This window comes from Rhinatrema bivittatum, chromosome 1 (genome assembly GCF_901001135.1).
Source record: "Rhinatrema bivittatum chromosome 1, aRhiBiv1.1, whole genome shotgun sequence".
In the NCBI taxonomy this organism is placed as follows: Eukaryota; Metazoa; Chordata; class Amphibia; order Gymnophiona; family Rhinatrematidae; genus Rhinatrema; species Rhinatrema bivittatum.
This window is the reverse complement of record NC_042615.1, coordinates 808,983,125-809,002,515: the sequence shown is the minus strand read 5'-3', so window position 1 is coordinate 809,002,515 and position 19,391 is coordinate 808,983,125. Positions and strand designations below refer to the sequence as shown.

The 19,391-nt window shown below is 43.2% G+C and overlaps 2 protein-coding genes across 4 annotated transcripts in view; one reads left to right on the top strand and one right to left on the bottom strand.

Moving 5' to 3' along the window:
- NUDT2 (nudix hydrolase 2) overlaps nt 1-17,027 on the bottom strand; it is a 31,130-nt gene extending 14,103 nt beyond the window's left edge. The window contains exon 1 of one of the 3 annotated variants that reach the window (XM_029581263.1): nt 16,901-17,027. The gene's annotated coding sequence lies outside the window, so the exon portion shown is untranslated. Of the gene's footprint in view, nt 1-16,410; nt 16,505-16,547; nt 16,703-16,900 lie in introns of those variants that run through there. The other 2 variants (XM_029581270.1, XM_029581278.1) reach the window with 2 other exon arrangements.
- An 87-nt stretch (nt 17,028-17,114) lies between these two features.
- Nucleotides 17,115-19,391, top strand: part of KIF24 (kinesin family member 24) — a 196,544-nt gene continuing 194,267 nt past the window's right edge. Inside the window, exon 1 of the mRNA XM_029581240.1 lies at nt 17,115-17,284. The gene's annotated coding sequence lies outside the window, so the exon portion shown is untranslated. The remainder of the gene's footprint in view (nt 17,285-19,391) is intronic.

Genomic DNA, 19,391 nt, shown 5'->3' with positions numbered 1-19,391 from the left:
AAACGTATACAGTTGGAAAGCCAGGATGATAATGTTCTTTTGGAAACAGGAAGTCCTGGTGCGTTTGGATTGAAGGAGAGGAAGAGTTGCGAGTGTCTTTTATTAGAGTGAATGATTTCTTATAGTACGCAAGTGCACGTTTACAGTCCAATGAATGGAGACACCACTCGCTGTCATTCGCGTCCAGTCTGGGATGGAAAGTTGGTAGGGTTATGGTTTGGTTTAAGTGAAAAGTGGAAGTAGGGTGCGTACGCAGCGTAACCTTGTCATGGTAGAACTCAGGGTAAGGTGGGTAGTGCACTAAGGCTTGAAGTTCGCTAATTTGTCTCGCGGACGTGAGGGTGACTAAAAATAGTACCTTCCAAGAAAGGTATCGAGGATGACAAGTGTCCAGTGGTTTGAAGGGTGGTAACATAAGTTGTTCCAGAACTGGGTTGACATCCCATGGTACTGGTGGTTTTTTTGATCGGGGGCCGTAGATGTAGTACACCCTTCATAAACTGGGAATCAAGAGCATAACAGGCTATAGAGTCTCCATTGAGGGGAGTGTGATAAGCCGCTATTGCACTGAGGTGAACACGAAGAGAGGCAGTGGCTAGACCTTGCATGTAGAGCAAGTGAAGGTAAATCAGAAGATGTTCTAGTGAACATGTAAGTGGGTCTGTGTTCATGGAGGAACACCAGGAGGCATAATGCTGCCATTTACATTGGTAGTTTAGTCGCGTTGATGGCTTCCTGGATGAGATTAAAATATCTTCCAGTTTTGGAGAGATGTTTAGAGGTTGGAATGTGAGCCTTTCAATCTCCATGCAGTGAGATTCAAGAATGCGTGAAGTGGATTTAACATTGAGCCCCCCTGTTGGATGAGGAGGGTGGGTTTGTTCCCTAGAGGAATTGGCTTGCAGATTGACAGTTGAACTAGGTAGCTGTTTCATGGTTGACGCGGCCATGCTGGTGCGAGGAGGATGAGATCAGACTTGTCCTCGATGCATCTCTGTACTCTGCCAGAGATCAGAGGAATAGGAGAGAACGCATAAAGGAGGCCTTGAGACCAATCCATGAGGAATGTATCTTGTATCAAATTGGTGTGCGCTGGGATATACCGAGCAAAATAGGTCTACCTTCTTGTTGCGTTCTGTTGCAAAGAGGATGATTCGGGGAAGACCCCAAATGGAGAAATGTCGATTGGCGACATTTTGATCAAGCTCCCATTCGTGTGGGTGAAAAATTCTGCTCAACTTGTCTGCTTTGGAATTGTTGATTCCGGGCAGTTATGTGGCTTCTAAGGAGATTCCCTTGGTGTGGGCCCAGTCCAGAATCTCTATTGCTTCTTTGCAGAGGTTCCATGAACCAGACCCTCGTTTGTTTATGTAAAACATTGCTACTTGGTTGTCTGTATGAATCATAACAACATGGTGTAGTAGATTGTGCTGGAAAGCTCGAAGGGATAGCCCTCAATTCCAGGAAGTTTGTGTGATAATTGCGTTCGTGGTTGGACCATAATCCCCAAGTTTGTAGGTTGGAAAGATGGGCTCCCCAGCCTTTGGGGGAGGCATCCATGGTAAGAACTAGTTGATGTTGAGGGGTCTCAGTGGTGAACCTTCTGTCCGTGCTGGTGGGGTTATCCACCAGTGGAGGTCTATTTTCATGTTGGTTGAGTTGTCACTGGAGTTGATAATGGGCTCAGGAATTGAGACCATTGATTCTTCAGGCCCCATTGAAGGCGACGGTTGTGTAGTCTCATGTGCGGAACCATGTAGGTGCATGCCACCATATGACCCCAGTGCGGTTAAGACTTGATGGACTGAAGTCTTCATAAGATGTAATAGACACTGAGAGAGCTAGTGCTCGAGGTTGTGGCAGGAAAGCTCTGTTTTGAATGGTGTCTATAGAAGCTCCTATGAAGTCCAACGTCTGGGTAGGCTGAAGGTGAGATTTCTTGTAGTTTATAAGAAGACCCAGATTGTCCAGGCAAGTAATCATGTGAACTAAATTGTTTTGGAGGAGAGTAGGATTGAGGGCTACTAACAGCCAATCGTCGAGATAAGGGAATATTTGAACCCCCTGCCGATGGAGGTGTACCACCACTACCGCTAGACATTTTGTGAACACTGGGTGCAGAGGAGACACCGAACGGGAGAACCTTGTACTGAAAATGTCTCTTTTCTGCTTGAAAACAGAGGTAATTCCAAGAATTGGGATGCATTGGTATGTGGGCATATGCATCTTTTAGATCTATGGAGCACATCCAGTCCCCGTAGGAAGGGAAGAATAGATTTGAGAGAAGTCATTTTGAATTTTTCTTTTCGTATATGCTTGTTGAGGGAACATAGGTCCAGAACAGGTCGAAGCCCTCCCGATTTTTTGGGAATGAGGAAGTATTGTGAATAGAACCCTTTCTGATATCGGGATTGAGGTAACTCCCGTATACAGTGTTGTTGAAGTAGGTGGTTTACTTCTTGAAGAATTTCCCTGATGAACATCTTGATGTTTGGTGACCACTGGATGTGGGAGAGATGGAGGGGATATGAAGTTGAAAGAGTATCAGTCTCATATTATAGTGAGGACCCCCAAATCTGATGTTATGGTGCTCCATTGTGAAAGAAAGTGGGACAGCCATCCTCCTACTTTCTGGTTGGGTAGTGGTGGTTGAGTTACTCCTAAAAACTTTGCTGGTTTTTGAGTGGTTGAGGGTCTGCAAATTGATGTGGCTGATGAGGGGTGCGTGGGTTCTGACGTGAAGCTGGTTGTTGGTAAGGTTGCTGGCGATTTGTTTGATATTGTTGGCGCCTATAGATAGGGTAAGGACGATACTGTCATCTAGGGTAAAGTTTTTTATATGAACCGAAATGATGCTTAGAAGATGACATGTCAACGTGTTAACGATAGCACTGCCACTTTTTGTTCTTTTAATTTTGCAAGTTTCAGTTAGTCTATCCCTGAACAAACTGTCTGGTCGACAGGGAAGATTGGCAAGCTTTTCATGTAAGTCATCTCTTATGGCGCTTGCCCTCAACCATGCCAATCTCCTGGCTATGGCGTTAGCAGTTTTGGCAGAGGTCTCAAATCCCTCATAAATTGAACGTACAAGGTGCCGAAGGCCTTCCTCCATATCGTGAAATTCTGGTGGAGGGGTATTATTTTCTGAACCTTGTTGTAAAATAGGTTTCAAGGTCTGTAGGCATTTGAACAGATATTGCGCCACGTAAAATTGATGGTTTTGAATTTTGGCGTTTAGAACCCCTGATTGGAAAGCTCTTTATGCGAAGTCATCTAGAGACTTATTGTCGCGACCTGGTGGATTATTTGAATGTAATCTGCTTTTGTGTGCCTTTTGCATGGCTGACTCTACAACAACCAATGCATGCGGGAGTTGTACATTTGTGCAGAAAGCAGAGTCCTGCATTCTGTGTTTTAAATCTGTTTTTCGTGAGGTCGGTGCAGTGAAGAATGGAGAGTCCCAAGCTTTCTCTAGCACTGAGAAGGAAGTGCCGTGGGTTCAGCCGGAGTGTCGAAGATCTTTAGGTCTCCAAACATTTCCTGTCTGGGGTCCGGTATCTTTTGTTTCCACGCCCAACCGGTGACCCACTTTCTCTAAGAATTGGGAGCATGTGAGATCCTCCAGTGGGGAAACTGGCTCTGGTGGTAATTCATGCGGGTCAGACGGGTAACCGGTTGATGACCCTGGGGATGAAGATGAACTAGGGGAATCCATTGGAGGAGGCGAAGGTCTCCTAGGCTGTTCTTTTGGTGCTGGTCCAGGTTTAGGTGATGTGGGCATCTCCTCTGCTTCAGTAGGAATAGGTTGGTGTTGCTGTTCAACTGATTTTAAAAATTGCGACAAGATGTTTGTAATCTGCGTAACAATGTCAGTGGCCGAAGTTGAAGTAGATGATTTCGGATTTGGCTGGTGATCCGATGGTAGTATAGCCGCTCTGAGGATGTCGGTGTCTGGTCTTCTCTGTTGTCCAAAGTCCCTTGGTGGATAGACAATTTTGGGGCGAAGCGGATCCTGTAACACTGAACTCCTGTGGTGATGAGAGGCTGCAGATAGTCCAGAGTAAACTTCTGAAGATGGAGAAGAGGATCCTGATAGCCATGGAGGGGATGGACTATCCTCTAAGTCTACCACTACCCCTTTTCTTTGTAATTGTTTGTTAACCTTATTCTTGTAATAACTGTTGTAAAATTGTTCTTGTAATAAGTTTTCATATGGTCAGCCCATTGCGTTCTTTTTAGTTATTGAAATACCTTTAATGCCTTAATTCCTTGTTACAAATGCCCTTGTTCTATGTAATTTGTTTTTCCCGTTAACTTTGTTCTATGTAAATCGGCATGATATATCTACGAATGTCAGTAGATAAAAAACTTTAAATAAATAAACAAACAGTAGTGAAGGACTTCTTCGCCTTTTGTGACCCGTGGGGTGTTTTTTGTTTCTCTTTGCCGGCTGCGTCAGTTGGAAACCCTGTGCACCGGATTGTATTAGTAATGCGTCAGCTAACTTCGGCTTTGACGCTCTTCCGATGCATCGGTTTTTCTTCGATGCGTCCGTGCACCATAGATGCACCGACGTCACAACGTGCTGACGCTTTCGATGCAGACTGCGTCCACGGCGCATCTTCCCTGCCCTGCAATAGGATTTTTTATTTTTTCTTCTCCTTCGAACTTGGAGGGTCCGCAAGGTGGCCCTTTGATGGGCTTGGGGGTTGTCTTCGGTCCCAGAGATGACCTAGCTGAAGCCTCAGAGGGGGTATACGAGCCCGATGCCTCCTCTCTGAGTTGAGTGATCCTTGTGGCTCTTTGGTGCTGTGCCCGTGGGGACATGCATCCGCAGTCACTGCAATTTGCCTGGTCATGTCTAGGACCCAGGCATTTGTAACAGAATTGATGTCTGTCAGTTACAGACATGATCTTCCCACAGTCGCAAAACTTAAAGCCTGGACGAGGCATCTTAAGTTAAAGTGTCCTGTGTAATTATTCTGTTAATTTCTTGTCAAATTCCTGTCAGATTTTTTCCTCAACTATTTTCCTCACAGAGAGAAGAGCTCCGTGTACAGTCAGTCACACGGAAAAAAAATGGACTGAGGAGCCTCGAGGAGGCAGGGGGATATACAGGAAGGAAGGAACACCTCACCAAAAGACTTTGGGTGATCTTGGAGAGCTCTGCCACCTAGTGTGGCACGGAGGACATATCCAGACAGCATGGCTAATTCAGCTGCTTATCTATGGAAAAAAGCCCTTTCAATACACAGGACAACAACCTGAACACCCAAATAAAGGGTTCTGGACCCAGGATACATGCTGGAATATTCATGCCATGAGCTAGAATAGATCTCAGAATAGTTCCAAGTTCCAAAATGGCAGCCTAGATCCTGCAAATATTGTATATACATATTTTTTGTAAAGTCTTTACATCCCTTATTGGTCTGTGTTGCATCCCTCACACCAGAGTGCGTGACCATGTGGATTACAGGCAGCAGTCTTCTCTTCCCCTGGAAGTGTTATACTCAGGCCTGATACACAGGGATCTGAACTCAGAACCGTGACACAGCACGTTGTGCTATGGCCCCAGCTATGGAAATGGCCACAAAATTGCCAGGTAAAATCCCAGCAAGATGCTAGATCCAGTCTCTATTCCATGTATTGTTTCCAGCAGTCTGCTTTCCACACAATGCCAAGTAACTATTTTTATTTTTATTATACTTAATCGCTTGCAGGTGAAATTTGGATTTGTATATGTTACTTTATGGTCTCAAACCTCACGTACATCATTGCTGGATGGTTCTTATATTAGGCCAATAAAAGATATGACAACTGGAAGAGAGTCTAGTTTTTTTTTAGATACAATATGGGTATCAAATCTGTCTTTCTTCAAAAGGGTTTTTTTGTTTTTTTTTTACTTCTTTCTGTTTTCCAGCTCAAACTTGGATCTTTAAGAAGTACTCCTGAACCTGACAGTAACAGTACATGATAGCAGACAAAGATCATCCAGTTATTTTGGTCTATAATGCTAAGGATACATCCAAGTTGCCAGCTATAACATTCTAAGTGATTGTAAGATGTGTTCCTTAACCAATTCAGTGTTTTTCTTTTTCCCATCCTGAGTAGGTAAGCTTACAAATTTATATACTTAATCTAACACGCACTCCACACGCCTTACCAACAAGTTGTGTAATACTCTAGACAACTTCTAAAATTAAGGAGGCTACTGTTGGAATTAGTGATGCTGTTGCCTAGGGCCCCTTCCATAGCCTTGCTTATTGCTACCTGGCTACCAACCATCTGCCAGCACTGATCCAGCTGGCTTCTTGGGAATTATAGCCTGCTGGTTTCCACTTGGCTACCCCATGGCGTTCCTATCGTAAGCTTCCTTTATCAGCTCCTTGTTTTCTCATCACATTTCCCCTTGCCTTTGGTTCTTGAGGGAGTGAAAATTCAGTTGTTTGTACTTCTGCAACCTCCTAACCTTATTTCTACTACTGTCCTCTCTGTCCCGAACATGCTTGAATTCTGTCACAGTACTAGTTTTCACTGCCTCCTCTTGTCCTTGAATTCCCTTTTCTATCAAAAATTTTACCTTTATTGGAATGTTTTAATTCATTAAAGCATCCACACCAACTATACATATAAAAGGACAGAACAAAAGTAATTCACCTGAAGTCTGGTTTGGTGTACTTACACAATACATTTAATAAATCAGGTTTGCAAACGTCTGTGGCACAAAATTACTACTACTCAGTTTTTTTAAAGTGCTATTCAATGTACAAAAACACATAAGAGTCCCTTCTCTGTAGAGCTTACAATCTAATCAAGACAATCATGCAGGGCCAAAGACTTTGGAAATTTCATTTTTACTGAAAAAACAAATGATTAAAATGAATAATGTTATGAGCAGGATAATCAGGGGTTAAGACTTAAAAGCAGTCTTAAAAAGGTCGTTTTTAGAAGATTTGAAGAAGGATTTGAAAAAGGCCAGAAAGGGAGCATGACAAACCAACTTAGGAAGTCTATTGCAAGCACACAGTGCAGCAAGATGAAACGCATGGAGTTGGCAGTGAAGGAGAAGAGCACAGATAAGAATGACTTGCCTGATAAGTGCAGTTCACAAAGAGAGGTAAGGCAGGAGAAGTTGTGAAGAGCTGTAGGTCAAAGACTTTTGTAGGTGAGAAAGAGGAGCTTGTGTAACCGATAAGGAGCCAAATGTAGTGACATGAGAAGAGGGGTTATGTGGGTGTAGTGACTTTGGCAAAAGATAAGTCACACAGCTGAATTCTGGATAGACTGTAGTAGACAGACGGTTCACGGGGAGACTTGTGAGAAGCCGGATGCAGTGGTCTAAGGAGGAAGTGATGATAGTGGATAAAAGTTCTGGTAGTATGTTCAGAAAAAAAGGAACATATTTTGGTGATATTACTCAGAAAGAAGATGACACAATAGCAGTGTTTTGGATGTGAGAAAGAGGAGTCTAAGATGACCAAAGTTATGGATTAGGGGATGGAGGATAACATCCACAGAAACTGAGAAAAGGAGAAGAGCGGAATTGGGTTTGGAGTGGCAGTGGGACCTCCAAGCAGCAACATCAGATAAGCAGGCTCACATTTGGGACTGGATTCCTGATGAAATTTCTGGGAGGCATCGATATATAAAGATGGAACTGAAAATCATGGGGGAACCAAGAGAATTAAGAATGAGAGAGAAGAGTACAAAGAACAGAGCTCTGAGGCATACTAATTGATAGTGGGAAGGCAGCAGAGGCGGATCCACCAGGAGGACATACTAACAGTGCGCTGGGAGAGTCAAGACTGAGTCTGAAATCCAAATGAGGGCAGAGGAAGAGGGTAAACCTTAAGGATCTGTACTTAGACTGGTGCTTTTCAATATATTTATAAATGACCTGGAAAGGAATATGACAAGTAAGGTTAGCAAGTTTGCAGATGATATAAAATTATTCAGAGTAGTTAAATCACAAGTGGATTGTGATAAATTGCAGGAGGAACTTGTGAGACTGTAAGATTGGGCATCCAAAGGGCAGATGAAATTTAATGTGGACAAGTGCAAGGTGATGCATGAAGGGAAAAATAACCCTTGCTGTAGTTACACAATGTTAGGTTCCATATTAGGAGCTACCACCCAGGAAACAGATCTAGGCATCATAGTGGATAATACTTTGAAATTGTCGGCTCAGTGTCTGCATCAGTCAAAAAAGCAAACAGAACGTTAGGAATTATTAGGAAGGAAATGGTTAATAAAATGGAAAATGTCATAATGCCTCTATCGCTCCATGGTGAGACCGCACCTTGAATACTGTGTACAATTCTGGTCGCCGCATCTCAAAAAAGATATAGTTGCAATGGACAACTAAAATGATAAAGCGGATGGAACAGCTCCCCTATGAGAAAAGACTAAAGAGATTAGGGCTGTTCAGCTTGGAGAAGAGACGGCTGAGGGGGGATATGATAGAGGTCTTTGATCATGAGAGGTCTTGAACAAGTAGATGTGAATCGGTTATTTACACTTTCAGATAACAGAAGAAGGACTAGGGGCATTCAATAAAGTTAGCAAGTAGCATATTTAAGACTAATTGGAGAAAATTCTTTTTCACTCAATGTACAATTAAGCTCTGGAATTTGTTGCCAGAGGACATGGTTAGTGCAGTTAGTGTACCTGGGTTTAAAAAAGGTTTGGATAAGTTCTTGGAGGATAAGCCCATTAACTGCTATTAATCAAGTTTCCCTGGTTCACAGCTCGCTGCTTTAACCAAAAGGTTGCTCCTCCACTCTATGCATATGTTGGTAGTAACACAGCAGCACACTTCAGAGTAATTTTATAATTGCCCATATTGATGCACAGTTTGAGTACTTTTTACTTGCAGCCTTTACACTAATTGTCAAAGGCAAAACATCGAAACTTTGTAAACCGTTGTGATGGCGAAACCGAACGACTGTATATAAAACGCGATAAATAAATAAATAAAATAAATAGGGAACGGCCTCTGCTATTACTGGCATCAGTAGTATGGGATCTTCTTAGTTTTTGGGTACTTGCTAGGTTCTTGTGGCCTGGTTTGGCCTCTGCTGGAAACAGGATGCTGGGCTTGATGGACCCTTGGTCTGACCCAGCATGGCAATTTCTTATGTTCTTATGAAGTAGATGGTGAATATTTTATTTACTTACAGATTCTTATATACTGCCCATATTGGAGCTCTGTGTCAAAAGCAGCAGATATGTCAAGGAAGATGAGGTTTGTGTAAAGGCCTTTGGTTTTAGCCACAAACAGGTCACTGGGCTCCATCAGCTGACAACACCCATCTGTATCCTGCTCATCCTCAGAACGCTCCAAAATCAACTGTAGTAAAGACTGAAGCAAAGAATTCACTTAGTCCACCTTAGTAAAGGTGCATGGGGCTGAGGCCAGTCCAAAGGGCCTGAGCTTGGAATTGATGATGGCTCACCAGGAGTGCACTCCTTAGCAACTTTTGATGTGCAGATATGCTTCTGCCAGATCCAGGGAGGTATGGAACTCTCCCCTTTCCTTACTTCCCTCATTACTGGACTCAGCATTTCCATTCTGAAATGGGGTACTCCGATATCTGTTCACCCTCTTTAGGTCCAATACTGGGCAAAACATTTGGGGTTTTTTGGAACTGCAAAGTAAAGCAAACATCCCTTTCCTATCTCAGACTCAGAACTACCGCTTCCAGGTTGAGTAGCTTCTCTATTGTTGCTCTAATGGCTCCTTTCTTTATTTGGGACCTACAGTGGGATATTATACATGTTTCAGGAATATGGGTGAGCAGTTCAAGGCAAAGCTCTGCTGAATCATTTCTAGGAACCAACTGTTCTTAGTAATATGGGTCCATGCGTTGTAAAATTTTGTTAAGCTTCCATTCACTGAAGAAAGTGAGTAGACAACCTCAGCACCCTCATTTGGATCCTCTGGGCCCTCCCACACAGCTTCCTCTCTGGCTTCTCCCTCTTGTGGGTATAACCCCTTAGATGGTCTATATTATCTAAACTCAGTCATCCCTTGAAGGTTCTTGTTACCCCTCAACCTTGATCTTCTGGCAAATTCTGGGGTTTGGAATCTCCTAAATCTTTTACCAATTTCTCCATTTCTTCCCCAAATAGCAAATGGCCCTTGAAGAGTAACCTGATCAAATGGATCTTGGAAGCTAAATCGGCAGCCCAATGCTTTAGCCACAGTAACTTCTTGCCATGACCACTTAACACTTATTTGGATAAGGTCCCAGTTAAGTCATACAATGTGACTGCCACTCAGCACTACTCTTCCCTTTCTTCTTGGCCCCAGCACTATGCAGGCAATGGGTAGAAACCCAATCAGGTCCAAATGGGAAATGGACTTTGAAAGGGAAGAACAGTTTCATCTGCTGTCCTTTTGCAACTGGTTCATTCCCTTTTCTCTTGTTTTGTGTTCCTGCTATCCACCACCAGCTGAAGACAGAACCTACTGACTTTATAGCCAGCTCTCTCAGAATATATAGGCAAGAATGACATCAAAAAAGGAAGAAGTTCTCTGCTTCCACCTGCTGGTGAGCAAGCATAATCCCATTTGGCAGGAAGAAGAGGAAGTTAGGCATTATTTGGAAAGTAAGAGAGAACCGAGAATATCATAATGCCCTTGTTTAGATCCATTTCAAAAAAACACAGCGGATATTTAAAAGATACAGGGAAGGGTGACAAAAATGATGAAGGGGTGGAAAAGCTCTCTTACAGAGAAAGGCTAAACAGATTAGGGCTCTTTAGCTTGGAAAAGAGAAGACAGCGCGGATATGATTGAAACTTATAAAATCAAGAGTGGGGTGGACTGGGTAAATAGAGAATGGTTATTTACCCTTTCAAACACTAGAACTAGGGACACTTCATTAAACTAACAAGCACATTTAAAACAAATCATAGGAAGTATTTTTTCACTCAGCACACAATCAAGCTATGGAATTTGTTACTAGAAGACATGGTCAAAGCAACTAACATACAGGCCGATTCAGTACGGTGCGCGCTCAGGCCGAGCACACCGTTAGCCCGTTTGGACGCGCATTTTTGACACGCTATTATTACCCCTTATACAGTAAGGGGTAACAGTGCATGGAAAACGCGTGTCCAACCCCCCTGAAACTAATAGCGCCCTCAACATGCAAATGCATGTTGATGAGCCTATTAGTTAGTCCCGCTCGATACAGAATGTAAAATGTGCATCCAAGCCGCACATTTTACTCTCAGAAATTAACTCCTGCCATAGGCAGGAGTTAATTTCGGCTGGCACCGGGAAAGTGTACAGAAAAACAGAAAAAAACTGCTTTTCTGTACACCCTCCGACTTAATATCATAGCGATATTAAGTTGGAGGCCCCAAAAATAAATAAATGTCTGCCTGCAGCCTGCGGGTTGGAAAACGGACACTCGATTTTGCTGATGTCCGTGTTCTGAACCCGTGGCTGTCAGCGGATTTGACAACTGACGCCGGTAAAATTATGCGTCGGCTGTCAAACCTGCTGACAGCCGCCGTTTCCGCCAATAAGGAGGCGCTAGGGATGTGCTAGTGTCCCTAGCGCCTCATTAGCATGGGCCCTCATTTGCATATTGAATCGTGTGCCCAGGAGAGTAGCCTGGGCACGTGTTGGGAGAGCGGGCACTCGCCTCGAAGTGCCCGCTCTCCCGCGCAGTTTACTGAATCTGCCTGATAGTGGGTTCAAGAGGACTGGTCAAGCTCATGAAGGAAAGTACATAAAAACTTAGCAAGGAAGACTTGGGAAAACCAGTGCTTATCCCTAGGTGTGAGATGCAAGAAACAGATCAACTATTGGGGGGATCTGATGGGTACTTCTGATCCAGATTGGCTAACTGTCAAGAGACAGAAAGCTGGGCTTGATGAACCTTGGTCAGACCTGGCATGACACTTACACTGGGTTTAAATTGTACAGAGTACAAAAGAATGTATCTTTTTCTTCAATGACATGATAAAAACAGGATAATTCTTGAAATCCAATCACTGATGTATTAAGTTAGCCAGTACAAATGTATCATCTAAAACTTGTTTGTAGATACTTAAATATATGTATCCTAGTGGACTAACACAGCAACCACAGTCATGGGAAAAGAAGCTGTAAGTTAATGTTCTACTCTGTAAGTAAATGTTGTATCACTAGGGCAGTATTTCCCAACCAGTGTGCCCTGGCACAAGTGCAGGTGTGCCACGGCTGCAGTCTATTTTGCCTTTCTCTCTGGGCCTGGAGGGTGTCCTCCCACCAGCAAGGGGCGACAGAGAGCAGCACTTATCGGCAGTTACTCCTGCTTCCCCTCTGTCTGAGACGGAAACTCCACAGGGCTCTGTAAGCTTGTGAGACCTTTTGGCCCAGTGCAATTCAGATTGCAGAGGGAAACTGGCAAAGGAGGAAGCAGCAGCACTGGATAAGCCTGCTCCCAGACTTCTGCTGTTTGAGGATTGGGGGTGGGGGAAAGGGACAGCTGGATGTGGGGGAGAGAGAGAAGGGAAGGTGATGGCAGGGGCAGAGTGGAGGGAAAGAGAAGATGAAAGAGAGAGAGATGATGTCAGAGGAGAGGGACAGGAGTGGAGGGATGGTAATGATGCCGGGGGGGTGGAGGCATAGGGAAGTTGATGCTGATGCCAAGGGGTGAGGGAAAGGGTTGGAGGCAGAGAGAAGGAGATGGAAGGTGAGGATGATGGGGGGGGTTGAAGGATTAAGGAAGGTGAAGATGATGCAAGTGAGTGGGGCAAAGAGGTAGTGAAGGTGATGATGATGCCTGGGGGTGGGGGAAGAGGGAAAGTAATGGTACCAGGGGATGATTCCAGAAGTGAAGAGGTGGAGAGAAAAGGTGATGATGCCAAGAGGTGAAGGAGAGGGATGAAAAAGTGATGATGATGATGATGATCCAAGGGGCAAGGGGAAGAGGTGGTAATATAGTAATGATGGAAGAAAAAGACCAAAATGGTCCATCCAGTCTGCCCAGCAAGCTTCCCAAGATAGTAAATGCCACTCCGTGCAGGTTACCCCCATGTTTCTCTTAAGGGTAGTAACTGCTGCTCCGTGCCGGTTAAGCTTTATTTATTTATTCCCATCCTCTAGCCTTTTAGGGATCCATAGTGTTTATCCCATGCCCCTTTGAAATCCTTCACAGTTTTAATCTTCACTACTTTCTCCGGAAGGGCATTCCAGGCATATACCACCCTCTCAGTGAAGAAATATTTCCTGACATCGGTTCTAAGTCTTCCTCCCTGGAGTTTCAAATAGTGACCCCTAGTTCTTCTACTCTACTGGTGGGAGAGGGAAGGTGATAATAGTGCCTGGAGGTGGGGGAGAGAGATGAAGGGAAAGGGAAGGTGATGGCAGGGAGTAGGGTAGATGGAAAAGCATGATTATAGCAGGAGATATGCAGAAGATAGGGAGGAGGAAGGTGATGATTTCAGGGGATGAGAGAGGGGTAGAGGGAAAAGGAAGATGGTAAGGATGATGCTAGGGGTGAGAGGGAGAAAGGGAATGTGTTGATGATTATGCAAGGGGGTGGGGGAGGGAGGCAGAAGGAAAAGGAAGATGGTGGTGGTGGTGATGATATCAGGGGTGAGAAGGTTGAGAGAGAAGAGGATAATTCCAGGGGGTGGTAGAAGAAAATAGATGGTGATGATAATGCAAGGGAAGTGAAAGAAATGGTGGGAGAGGGAAGATGGTAGGTGAGGGAGAGGGAAAGGAAGAAGTTGATGCCAGGGGACGAGGGAAGGGATAAGGTGATAGTGCCAAGGGATGGGGGAGGGAAAAGGTGATGATGCCAATGGGATGGGGTGGGGGGGGGGGGGGGGGCAAGTGAAGAGAAGAGGACGTGGCTGGTTTGCCATAAAGTGAACCATATGCTGGGTGTGCCACGAAACAAAAAAGGTTGTGAAACACTACACGAAGGAGTGCTGCGAGAAAGGAAGCAAAGTTGTTGGGAATATCTGAGTTAATGATAAAAAATTCTTGTTTTATTAAACTACCTCAAATTGCTTCTAAGGGACTAGAAGCGATGTAGTAAAAGAAGAACTTTTTACTTTAGCCACTTTATGTATTAATTTAGCAACACATACACTCATACCACACTCATTTCTATTGTTCATGTTAGACCTTACGGCAGCCTTCGACACTGTTAATCATGACATCTTAATACGTAGGCTTACTGAAATAGGTATTAATGGGAAGACTTTAGAATGGTTTATCTCCTTTCTTAACAGAACATATCGTGTTAACATTAATAATTCAACTTCTCATGAAGTCAAACTCAAAACCGGAGTACCACAAGGCTCTGCCCTATCTGCTGTCCTTTTCAATATATATTTGACACCACTTTGTCACCTCATTTCCAGACTTGGTTTAAATTACTTCATATATGCAGATTTTAATCCTAACAGTCACTCTTGAAAAAGCTTTTCAAATGACCTCAATATAATTAACCAGTTGTTGACACAAATGAAATTATGTTTGAATCTAGAAAAAATAGAAGTAATCATTTTAGAAGGAAAACAACATTAAACAATAACACAGATAAATTAGTAGTAGAGAACGACCAAATTAATCCATCAACAAAAATTAGAGATCTTGGAATTCTCAACCCAGAAATTAATTTCAAAACACACATTGCATCCAAAATAAAAGATGGCTATTTTAAATGACTAACTTTGAGAAAACTTAAGCCACTACTAAACAAACAATTTTAGAACTATTCTGCAAGCTCTCATTTTTAATGGATTAGATTATTGTAATGCCTTCCTCAACAATTAGATATAATAGAGGTGTTTAAAATCATGAGAGGTCTAGAACGGGTAGATGTGAATCGGTTATTTACTCTTTCGGATAGTAGAAAGACTAGGGGGCACTCCATGAAGTTAGCATGGGGCACATTTAAAACTAATCTGAGAAAGTTCTTTTTTACTCAACGCACAATTAGACTCTGGAATTTGTTGCCGGAGGATGTGGTTAGTGCAGTTAATATAGCTGTGTTTAAAAAAGGATTGGCTAAGTTCTTGGATGAGAAGTCCATTACCTGCTATTAAGTTCACTTAGAGAATAGCCACTGCCATTAGCAATGGTTACATGGAATAGACTTAGTTTTTGGGTACTTGCCAGGTTCTTAAGGCCTGGATTGGCCACTGTTGGAAACAGGATGCTGGGCTTGATGGACCCTTGGTCTGACCCAGTATGGCATTTTCTTATGTTCTTATGTTCAAATATTGCAGAATTCTGCAGCTTGAGTTTTGACTGGTTCACGCAAACAAGATCATATTTCTCCCATATTAATAAATTTACATTGGCTACCCACAGAACAAAGAATTCAATATAGAAACATAGAAACATAGAAACATAGAAACATAGAAACATAGAAATGACGGCAGAAGAAGACCGAATGGCCCATCCAGTCTGCCCAGTTATGTATACGTCACAAAATCATATATGGAAAACAAGTTGAATGGTTAACGGCATCCATAAGAATTCATACACCATCCTGAAATCTGAGGTCAGCAAATAAGGGACAATTATCCATCCCATCCCTAACACCTCCTTTTTGACAGGAGCGGCGGTTGTTAGCAGGTTTGACAGCCAACGTGCAATTTTACTGGTGTCTGTTCTCAAACCCGCTGACAGTCACGGGTTCAGAAAATGGACGCCGGCATAATTGAGCCTCTATCTTCTCTCCTGCGGGCTGCCAGCTGATTTACAATTTTTTTTAAAGTTTTTTATTTTGGGGCCTCCAACTTAATATCGCTATGATATTAAGTCGGAGGGTGTACAGAAAAGCCGTTTTTTCTGCTTTTCTGTACACTTTCCCGGTGCCAGCCTTTGGGCAGGCGTTAATTTCTGAAAGTAAAATATGTGGCTTGGCTGCACATTTTACTTTCTGTATCACGCGGGAATAATTAATAGGGCCATTAACATGCATTTGCATGCTGCAGGTGTTATTAGTTTCGGAGCAGACTGTACTGTATCGGCCTGTAATAGTTTTATTTTAGATAATCCTAATGCAGAAGCTACGCATAGAAGAGTTATTTTAGCTAACTGAATTCATCGTTAAGTGCCTTGGTAATTTTATAATGTTAGATAAGTTATTGCTTATTGGATTGACGTATGTATGTATTGATGAATGTAATATGGTTTAAAAAATTTTAAATTGTATGCTCTACAAACCGATGTGATGGTTAAACCGTAAACTAAATAAATAAATACCAATAAAAAGTTGCGTGAATCTGCCACTACCTCAACATTACCGAGTGTGTAATACTCATAATTTCCGATTAGGATCGTACTATTTAGGTAATCTACTTTGAAGTGCCTGAAAGGCAGAATATGTATGAAATAAATAAAATTCACCCGAGTTAGCAGGGCACGGACTGGGGTGGGGAAGATACCTCGGGCCAGGAAGGATCGAAGGTAAAGACCACCCAAAAGCAACTACAGCAGACTTGTAATCATCCTTAATACGTAGCTGAGAAGCCGGAACCGGTAGTCAACCCCGAGACCCAGGGCAGGCTAGAAGCTTACTAACCTGTAGGCCTATTTTATTTCATTTGAATGGCTTTCACGGATACACTTTACCGAAACCAGGAAACCTCCGCAGCTTCCCCTATCGGTAGCGCTTAAGAACCGCCCCGCTCCATCAGCAGCAGAGCGCTCGACTTAAAAAAGTTGACGGCTCAGCCAACCAATCAGAAACGCGCTCAGAGCACATTAATAACCAATCACGACTGAACGGAGTTAAAAAAAACAACGACAGTCTCGCGATAATTTATAAAGGGAAGTCGATGGCTATAAAAGCCCGCGAAATTCGATTTTAGAATTGGGCCACACGGCTATTATTAGCTGTTCGGTGCTCGTTTAACAATAAAATAGAACACATACTGTTTCCTCAGGAACTGGGGGGGAATAGGAAGTACGTTCTGAGCGATTCCCTGTATCGTGCGGAAAAAAAACAGTCCATACATCTTCCTAGCCTTCCTCCTCGCCAGATTTATAGCGCCAACTGCTAGCTTCTCTCCCTCGCCGGCGGACCTTTTAACGTCTTGCAGCTGTGGATTGGTCTGCGTTAAAAGGGCCCGCCCCCTATCGAAACTCCGATTGGCTGTCGGAAATCCGGCGCGAGCAGGGGCGCGAGCTGCGGCGCGTGTGTTTGAACGGGCTGGCGACGTTGTCAAGGAAACAAGGGCTCTCCCCGCGCGGGCTGCGTTTGTTTACACGGCGACAGTCGCTGTTGCGGCGGCCCCAGGGAGCAGACGCTGACCAGAGGTAAGAGAGTTAGTACCGGAGGAAGGGGCGAAACTTTTATAGGATGGCCTCTGCGGGTGCTTTACCGTGTAAGAATTTGGCAGAAAATATACGAAGCAACTGCATTCTTCCGGTGCTCCTCGAACAGTTCTTTAGCTTCTTCAGTGTGCATTTGTATAATCACTTTTAACCAAAGTGCATCAAAAAACACAGACCAAAGGGCCAAATGTACTACTTATGTCCCCTCCATCCCAGACATTAAATATGAGAAACCCTTTAGTGGTTCTGGTCTGGGGGGGACAAACGAAAGCCGCTGGGAAGGGGAACTACGTTCAAATAAGTACATTCAGAGGCTGAGGAGGAGTGGGAGATTAAAATGGAAAGGCTTCAAGAAGGAGAAAAGAGAGGTTTTGAACCTTCTCGAGGAAGATATGGAGAGCTATTTTTGGTGGGTGCATATATGGCATTTTGCACAGATGTTGGATCCTGTAGCAGAGCACGATCGTCTTGCCCCCAAGAGAGGACAGCTGAAGTCCTAAGCTGGGTCCTGGCGATGTCAGTTTAGGGTGGTGAGGGGGCATCTTTCAGGGGGAGAGTCCCCTGCAGAAGGCTGAGCATTGAGGAAAGGTCTTTCCCTCCTCGTTCAGTCTTTGAGGGGGGAGGGGTGTTGCATTGTCGTGTGTCTGTCAGGGAGAAGCACAGAGAAGGGAAAGGCAAAGAAAAAGAAATCTTCATTTGCGTTATAATAATTAACTATAAAGTTAAGAAAACCAAGAACATTGGGTAGACATCATCTTGTTACCAAACATGTTCACTACCTGTTTTGTTAGATGCTTGTATTTATTCTTCACTGTACTGTTGCTTGAAGTCTATCTAAAAATTAAACGTTCAAATTCTAATACTGGCTAATGTTATTTTAGATAATTGTTGGCAATGAAAGTAACAATTATGAAGATTTCATTTTTTCATTCTGATTTATATAATTTCTGAGGAGATATTGGCAATTGTAAATGTAATCTGTGTTATCATGGGAAAGGCAGAATATCAAATGTTCATAAATAAAATAGTTTTAAAGTTTTTGAAAGTTCTTCCTACTTAATCTCACCCCTATGAATCTAAGAAAATTAAAGTGCTGCAGTACTAGCTACCCTTATAAGAAACTTAAGGCTGGATTTACTAATGCCGCAAGGCATAGTGAATTCGGCGATAACGGGGGGCGGTCCTGCGATAGCCGGCAGCGATCGCACCTCCGCGGTGCGATCGCTGCCGGCGTCACGCCAAATAACTACACCATAACAGGTGTAGTTATTCGGTGTGAAACTGGCAGCGAAAATGCAGTGTAGCTTTCGCTGTCTGCGAAGTTTTCGCGGCGTCAGCCCCGACTCCTCTTCCGGGAACATGACCCCCTTAGGCAGGCATCAAACTGATACTGGTGAAACATGTCTATGACATGAACAACTGAAAAGTGGATTTGCGGGCTGAGATGAGGTTAAATACCAGGGTGAATGCTTATAAAATATGCATGTCTTTCCAGATAAAACAAAAAGAATGAGAACCTAGGATTAGGACCCAGTAAATCCAAGAAACAGACAGGTTGATAGTTTCAGGAATCTAGCTAGAAAGACGACTTTTGTATTGGTATAATAAACATAAGAGGGAAGTTTGAAGAGCCAGGGGAGGAAAGTACAGAATTCTTCACCTTTTTTGGTCATATTACAACTGTCATTGTTTTTCATTAGTTGGCTTTGCAAGTATATGATGTCATGATATTGGCAATTGACAGCAGTTTGACTTAGTTCACATCTTGCAATTTGTTTCCCTTTAATTAATACAATTTAGCCAATACTAGGCAACAGTCTTAAACCTTTCTTCTGCATAATTCACTAGGGCTGGAAGCTAAAATGAAAACAATTACCATTTGTTTTTAATTTGATTGAAGAATGCAGACAGAAGTAATTTCCCTAAATATAGACAGATCGATGTAATATTGGGTGCTTAGGTCAGCGTGTGGTTGGATGCACTAGATTTACTCCCGATGTAATACTGGGATCAGCGTATCTAAAAAAACATATCAAAACCAGCACGTAGCTAATAGCGCTCATCACATGTAAATTCCATGTAGATGAGT